Source organism: Protopterus annectens, chromosome 3.part0 (genome assembly GCF_019279795.1).
Source record: "Protopterus annectens isolate FY-2018-M chromosome 3.part0, PAN1.0, whole genome shotgun sequence".
Taxonomy (NCBI): domain Eukaryota; kingdom Metazoa; phylum Chordata; order Ceratodontiformes; family Protopteridae; genus Protopterus; species Protopterus annectens.
The window spans coordinates 1,803,592,262-1,803,601,016 of record NC_056731.1 but is presented as its reverse complement, the minus strand read 5'-3'; the positions used below and the strand labels follow the sequence as shown (position 1 = coordinate 1,803,601,016).

Here is an 8,755-nt window from a genome sequence, read left to right as displayed (position 1 = left end):
TCCTGGGCCAGCCCTTCCCCCCTCTTGCACGTTATTCTATGTTGCTTGCTGCAGTCCTTCTCATTTTGTAGGTTTGTTTTTAAAATTTCCCTGCTTGTATACACCGGTGGTGTAGATTGTGGAAAAACCAGGGGGTAGGTGTTTGCTTGGTTTATGGTGGTGTTCTAGGCTGGGCTGGTCTACTGCCTGTGTAATTAGCTGATTCTGATACATTTCACCTGGCAGCTCAGCTAGTTCTCCTTGATTACCTTCCTACTGCTGTTTTCGCTTCCCATTGACTAACTGTTTAAGTCTGTGTGTGTGCCGCGCAGAGTGCTCATATGTGCACAGAGCTGCTATTTCCTGGTTTAACTTCCTAATTCTTCCTGTGAAACCCGGTGCTCGGCACGCACACTCACTTACACTTTGTAAGGAGTGCTAGGCAGTTTGGACACACCTCTAGCTTAGCTGTGCTAAGCTAGGAGCAGTCCCGAGCCACAGGGCTCCAATCCACTTCAGTATGCTTGACACACCTGCCCATGATGCCACCCATCTCCTAGTATTGCACCCAGCTATTTCTACTCTTACACTCTTAGGACCTGCCTCACACCCTGGGGAAATCTGGGATTCACTATCCTTCCCCTCATTTGCATAGGATTGCCTGCTAATGCATAGTTACATGTCCGACACTGGGCCTCCCTCCTTAGCAACCATTACTCACTGGCCTGGTTGCCTTATGCTTGCCATTGACCTGCAGGGCTGAATACTGCTTTTAGTTGGAATGCTTATTTTATTATTTCCCCCCTATCCCGTTTGCAAGCCTTGATTACCTTCCTACTGCTGTTTTCGCTTCCCATTGACTAACTGTTTAAGTCTGTGTGTGTGCCGCGCAGAGTGCTCATATGTGCACAGAGCTTAAACAGGCAAGATCGGTGAAAGGAATTTAAAAGTTGTTTTTTTTTTTATTTTTTAAGCATTTTGCATTGTCAATGACCTTCTACTTGGCCATTGCCATGCTTCATCAATGATATGCAGCCTTTATTTGGAGCTGCCATGGCTCAGTTTTGTAGTTTGCAGGAATGTACTCAGTTACTAACCAAGTACATTTCTGCAGACTGCACTTGTCCTGCACTGACAGCTACCTGCTTCTTGGATCACAAATTACCCTCATTTGCATGGTTTTCTCCTGCAAATGAGGGTAATATGCATACAGGGGCTCGGTCCATGCAGGATTAGCCTAAGAGCTCACGTGCACGTCCCAGCAGCTCGTTCCTGAATCGCATGTCAGCCATATTGCCAAAAATAGCTCTTAAACTATTCCTGCATGCTATAATGGGCTTCATAAATCTGGGGGATTGTTATTCCCATGTTGTTAAATCTTGTTTATCCTGTTAGTAATTTTACAAACATTATTTTTACAATCCTGTTAAGCAGTTAATAATTCTTATCTACTGTTATTCTCTATCTTTTGTTATGTTGTGGGCTTTTCTCCTCAAGTCTCCACTGAAAAGGGATCTCTACCCAGTCTGACTAACCCAGCTAACAATCACTGAATTAATAAATAAATAAATAAAATGCTCAGCTGCCAGTACTACACAGAGTAATTCATTCCTTTTGGCACAACTTTTACAAATACAGCTTACATTACGCCCTGATCCATAACATGCTGTCAGAACATTTCCCAGCTGTGTCCGTGAAAGCCCATGAAACAGCCGCTGAGCATTTCCTCCACACTGTGGAGAATTCACATTAAACCCACTGCAAGAGAGCACAACCATTACACGTGGGTACCTCGAAGCCCGTGAAACATCCTAACTGCTCGGTAACAGACATCTCATCCTGCCAAAGCCTAATATAATGAGGGAACAACAGCCTAAAAATAGGGACAGCCTTTAAATATTGTTCTTATAAACTTAAAAAGTTGCTAGATTAACAGAATCTGTGTTAGCATACTGTCTGAACTCAACTGTATGTCATTATTTAGTGACTTCCTCAGAAGCTGCATCAAATAAAGCAAATTTGACTCATCACATAAGCCTTTCTGCTCAAGTTCAAACAAAAATTCTACCCCACTTCGATGGGTAATAGAACCTTCCCTGCAACCATTACTCTCAATGATCCCCTACCCTCCTGAGAGACAGTGTGAAGTGCTTTGATTACTTCAGTGAACAAGTCACAACGTTTTCAGCGCCCACCGCTCAACACATATGGATGTTTTTAATGTGTGTTTTTTAAGGTGAAGGTTAGTTTGGATGCATAGCTTCTTCTACATCTATACTTGATAAAAGCACAGTATTGATCCGTTTAATTTTAATTTCAAGATAGTGAAAGAAGTCATGCAGTCATACTCAGAAATGCCTATAACACAAGCTTAGCAAGAATAATGCAGAAGTAGGAAATGTCTACTACAGAAAATTAAGAATTTTTTTTCATGCATCCTTCAGATTGGGGTATGAAAAACCAGTCAAATTAAATAAATATTAAATTTCTTCATCAGTAAAGTAGCACTCAATTGAAAACTGCAAGATAAACAGTTGTTTATCTATGAATTGAATACACCACTAACAATATGAAATAGAAAATAAAGGGGCAGATGTGAATGAAGCAGAACATTTAATAAGTAGTTCGTTCTCCAACACCGGGTTCTTCCTATGCCAAAATGTGATTCCTTACCCAGTTACACTCACATAAAACTCATTAAGCCCCTCCCTACACTTACCTCATTTCCTCCCAATTATTCTACTTTCCTATTTAACCCTTCGACCTCCCAACTAGCTTTCTTCCCCATACCCTCTGAATTCCCATTACTATTTCTACCTGCCCCCCCCTCCCCCCATGAAGATGTCCCTGGACAAATTGGTTCGTTAACAAACCTCATTTGGTAAATACTTCTCTGAACTCAAATCAATGTCAAAGTCCATTATTTGCATCCCTACAAATTCATCTTTAGAACAGAGTGACTCAAAATTCCACAGCTCTCCAATAAATATGGAGTGTCTTGCCACAGCATATTCTTGCATCAGCAATGTACTGCAAATGTAGGGCTTTAAAAAATCCTAATTTATGCCCTGTTTGTCTAAAGCCACTCCTCTATTTCATAAATTCCTGGACTGCTTCTACCCTCTGTGACTTAGGTTAGTTGTCTTTTGATAATCTTCCTTTTCTCACTATGTTTACTCCCATTGTCCTAAGGAGTTGATCCCTGTCCACCCCTGATTGTTGTTGAGTTTATATAATTAAACCTACTTTAATGCCCACATTACATTTCAATAAACACTGGCATACTTCATGCACGATTATTGAAAGCAGTATTTCATGTGGATTCCTCCAGGCAGTGTATTTAGGGTGTACAGATCAATTATGATCAATAGTCAAGAATGGAGTGTATTTGGCAGGAACTGATTAGTCATTAGAAGACATGCTGTACTTAAAGATCTGGGACAGCATGTAGAACATTTCAGAGAAAGCACTTTCCCTTCTCTGAATTCTGATACTATTCCCTTTACTGGAAGTCTATGAAACTCAGCATATTATCATATGCAGCATGCATTTCGTATCATCTTAGGAAAACATGCATACACATAGTTTAGATACTTAAAACTCAGAATGGGTGAAAAGCAATAATTTAAAACACAGTTTATGTTTATATAAAAATGGGCTTGGAGAATTGGCAAACCCAGTTGGATACTGAATGTTCCAAGATCTCCTTTGAGAGAAACCTAGCAAGTATTGCCAAGGATAGCCATAAGGCCTTTTACAGCTAGGTACGCAACCTAAAGGATAGGACCCAATTATGTGCAGAACTGTTGGCCAATGGTATCACACACACTGACCCCATGGAAATAGCAAACCTGCTAATGGATAGGTTTGCCAAAAATTTCACTGTCTAATCCCCTCCTAACTTAGAACAAACCCTCCCCCAAGCTCTCCCCCCACCTTAGATATATGAAGAGCAGTTCCGCAAAGTGCTGTCCAAGGCAAAGAACACAGCCTTTATGGGATCACATGACATCCCTGGATGTCTTCTAAACTGGCTAAAACATGAACTAGCATCCCCACTGGGTACCCTTTTCAATCATAGCCTAACCACAGGGTTTGTTCCTGTGGAATGGAGAACAGCTACAGTTATTCCCCTTCACAAGGGTGGCCTAGCAACAGACCCAGGGAATTACAGACCCATAAATCTGACTGGGCTCATCTGTAAGGCCATGGAAAATATCATTATGGACATCATAGATAAAGACATACATGACCTCCAAACCCTGGACCCTACCCAGTTCAGCTTTGTGAAGGGCAGGTTCTGCCTGTTAAATCTGGTGGATTTCTTTGAAGGTGTGACCAAAGCCATTGATAAAGGCAAATCTGTGCACACAGCATACCTCAACTTGGCAAAGGCTTTCAACACAATCTCACATTCAGGAATTACTGATAAACTTAACAAACTAAATGTAAACCCCTTTGTTGTATGATGGGTTGCCAACTGGCTCACAAACCTGACACACACACTCTCAAAGTGGGTGACTCCACATCAGCCAGCAGACCCGTTACTAGTGGGATGCCACAGGAGACAGTGCTTGGTCCCCTACAGTTTTGTATATACTTCTCAGCAGTTAATGTCAAAACTAAAGGGTTGTAACTGACCAGATTGGCAGACGACTGCAAACTAGGTCCAATCATTGAATCCCCAAATGACGTCAGTATACTTCAGGATGGTCTCACACAGACTAGCAACTGGTATATTAGTCACAGTCTAAAACTGAATGCAAAGAAATGCATCATCATTCCCTTCGGCACAAACAATTTCCCTTCACACTATCAAATAAATAAAAATACCATAAGTACCCATGAAGTGATAAGGGACCTGGGATCAAAGGTTGACTACGACCTTAACTTCAACCACCATGTGTCTACCATTGTAAGGAAAGATTTTCCACATTAGTAAAGGTATCACCTCGAGAGCAAAATAAGTTATAATCCTCCTATACTCAGCACTTATCTGGCCCATAATTGAGTATAACACCCTATTCAGTATGTACCGTACTAAGCATCAACAGCAATTAGAGAGACCTCAGAGTTTTCTAACAAAGAAGATCAAGGCCTCCAGCATGTGCCTTACATGGACCAACAAAAATCCTTGTCACTATACTCCATATTGTATAGACTTTTTAGTGGAGACTTATGCCTGGCCTACAGGTCAACCTAAGACCCAAACCTAATGAACTTACTGCATATCCATAAATCAGATGGGTCTAGGGCTACCCATTCCAGGGACTTAAATATGGCCTGCTACTTAAATAGGACATGATGGAGGGTCAGTTTTATCTCACAGCGACTGCCACAACTTCAGAACAGGCTACCAATTCATGTGAAACAGAGCAGCTCTATGTCATTGTTCAAGAAGAAACTGGATGAGTGGATGGGGCGCCATAAATTCTTACCAGGGATAGCACCAATAACCCTCCTGGACATGTGCAGTCATCAGTGCGTGCAATCTTGGGTATTGACTAGCACCACTATGGTATAACATTGGGTTGAAATGGCTAGACTTAAAATGACCTCAGGGTCTATAACCTAGTAATCTCCTATGATCATATCATCCTAAGGGGTGAAATAATGTATTGGAAGAGCCTGGTAAAGCACGAGTGCATCTGTTCATGACCTGAAATACAAATGTCATGGCTGAAATATTTTACTTTAGCCTATTTTTCCTTTGCACTAGTTATCCATTGCTCTTAACAATCTGTAATTACTGAGCACAAAAATATAGCAGCAGAACTAATGCAAGTAGCTGCAGCAACAGGTGTTACAAGACAGTCTCGGTAGCTCACCAGGTAGCAAACTTATCTTTGATGCCGGATCGGTAATTTTTGCTTTCTGTGGTTACATGGATTACATTTTTTTTAAGGTTATCTAAGCTATACCAACTATTTCCTAGAAACAATGTAAATTCAGTAATACATAATTATTTAGCTCTATGTCACAGTCTTTGCTAGTATATGCATGTGACCATACATCAAATGTTAGATACTTGTAGCAACTTATATGTAATAATACATCATATTTTTTATTTTTAGTATGTTATGCTTTTATAGAAATGTTCCATACATATGCAGTCTTAATTATTTCAATGCGAACAATTTTATGACTTCATATGTTTTAATTAAACTAATGTGTTGACTAAATGTATAAAAAAATGCCCAGAGTCTGCATTTTACCCATAGTAGTATGACAACTAAGTGTATTATATCTAAAAGCACCATACTCAGACAAATGCATCATCATTTACCCTTATATCCCTATTTCATTTGGCAACAGTATGTGTACAACTAATAAATTGATGTCTTGTTAGGATAGAATTAGGGCACATAAGTGGAAAGAGGTAATTAACAGATAGCTTTCATAGGTTCATAGGTGGGTAATAGGCTAATGGCCCTAGGGCCTATATAAGCCTAGCCAAAAAGGTACCCTGGCTTTCGCCACCCAAGAAAATTATTTTCCTGTGCCCCTGTCGAACAGAGCCACAGAAGTCATCCCTGGGGTGAATTTCCTATTTCCCATCCAGTCATCAAGATGTTTCTTGAAAAGTGCTAATGAGGAGCTCTGTTTGACATAGATAGGTGGTCTGTTCCAGAGTATAGGAAGTCTCTGGGACAGGAATGTATCCCTCCAGCATGTTCTGTTTATTTGTGGTGACAAGGTTTAGGTCCCTAGAGCATGTAGCTCGGAGGGATTGGGATTTCTTTAAATGGAGCATGTCCAACAGCTCTTGGTTTGACATAGCTTTGTATGTGACGGAGTAAAGCTGGAGTTTTTTGAGACGGTCTGCGTAGGGCATCTGATTGAGGCCAGTAATCCTCTTTGTGAGGTATTTCTGTGGCCTTTCCAGTTGTTGTAGATGTCTTGTGAGGTACATACCAAAAGGGCCGTTGTACTCTATAATGGGTCTAATGAGTGATGAGTAGACAGGAACAATGACCTCTTTTTTTCTGGATGAGAAACCTTTTGTGATGAGGTGTGCCAAGTAGAAGGATTTCCTGTGTGGCGATGTCATTATCAAAGGAGAGACTTCTGTCCATCTATGTCCCAAGGTCTCTTATCACACTTTCAGTTTAAACAGACTACCACCTATGTGGTAGTTCATGGGTACAGAGTTTTTACCAAAGGGGATGACAATGTACTTTTTGTCATTCAGCTTCAGGCCATGGTTTTGACACCAGGCATCTGTCTCAGTGATGCCCTTTTGTATGATGTCCACGTTGTTAAGAGTTTTGATTATGGCTCCTAGGTTGCAGTCATCTACAAACTTCATTAGCCAAAGACCTTCTGTGTTAGCCTGTACTTCAGAGAAGTAGATACCAAACAAGAGAGGACCAGGACTGAACCCTGTGGTACTCCACTTGTCACTGGTCTGAAGTCGGATTTGGAGTCTGCTACTTTCACAGTGTGGGATCTATCCATGAGCCAGTTGGCAACCCATATTGTAACATAGTCATTTATACCTAGTTTAGTGAGTTTATCTATATTTCCAGAGTGGGGGATGGTGTTGAAAGCCTTGGCGAGATCTAGATAGGCTGTGTGAACCACCTTAACCTCATCTATGGCTTTGGTGACTGCTTCAAAAAAGTCTATCAGGTTTAGGAGACATGATCTGCCTTTTACAAACCCGAACTGGGTGGGGTCCAGAGTTAGGAGATTACCAATGTCTTTGTTTATGAGTTCCATGATGATACATTCCATGGCCTTGCAGACCAGGCTCATCAGGCTAATGGGGCTGTAGTTCCCGGGGTCCGTTGTGGCTCACCCTTTGTGGAGTGGGATAACTATCTCAGAGCACCATTCAGTGGGCACAAAGCCTGAGGTGAGGCTATGATTGAACATGGTACTTAGTTGGGGTGCCAGTTTGTTCTGTAGTTCATGTAAAACGTAGCCTGGGATATTGTTAGGTCCCATGGATGCTGTGTTCTTGGCTTTGGAGAGTGTGTTTTTTACCTGTGCAGCCATAATTACAGGAACTTTGCATTCTTCCAATATAGAGATGGGCCCTCTAGGGGTGAGAGGGGGGTAAAGTTAGCACTGAACCTATCTGCCCAGATGTTGGCAATATCCGTTGGTTCTGTATATTTAGTGCCAATGTGCTGTAACTCAGAGCAGGTCTGAGTGTTGCCACTGAGATTCTTGACATAGCTATAGAATGCTTTGTGGTTGTCGTTAGAGTCAGTGGCAATTTTATTTTCGTAACTAGCTTTAGAGGATTTTATGAGGGATCTCAGCTTCTTACTGAGGCGAACCAGGGAGTTCCTCCAGTCATGGGATTTTACACTACTTTGCAACAGTTTCTTTCTTCTGTTGTAGAGTTTGTTTATGGCAGAGGACCACCAGATTTGCTTCCTTTTTTGGAAGATCGCATCTTGGTTCTGTTAGTAATAGCACGATCCATGCATGTAAGTGCTTATAAAGTGCATTTGTGTAGGATTCAGCAGTCACACCTCTATTGTCTGTCTGCATGGATGTCATGAAGTTTGCCACTTCTGTCTTAAGAAGTGTGAAGTTGGCTTTGGAGAATTTTTTTACGGTGGTTTCCCTAATGGGGGGTGGGGATGGGATGTGGATATCTAGGGTGATTAACTTGTGGTCAGATCTGACCAACAAGGAATTGACCTCTGGTGTGGAACACTGGTTGCCCATGTTGGTAATGACCAAGTCTAGGATATTGCTGCCCCTGGTGGGGGTGTGAATAAGTTGATTTAAGGCGTTGGAATATATGAATTCCAGAAAA

General features: G+C 41.4%; 1 protein-coding gene across 1 annotated transcript in view; it reads left to right on the top strand.

Moving 5' to 3' along the window:
• MYL3 (myosin light chain 3) overlaps positions 1-8,755 on the top strand; it is a 359,242-nt gene that overhangs the window by 349,444 nt on the left and 1,043 nt on the right. The window lies entirely within an intron of this gene.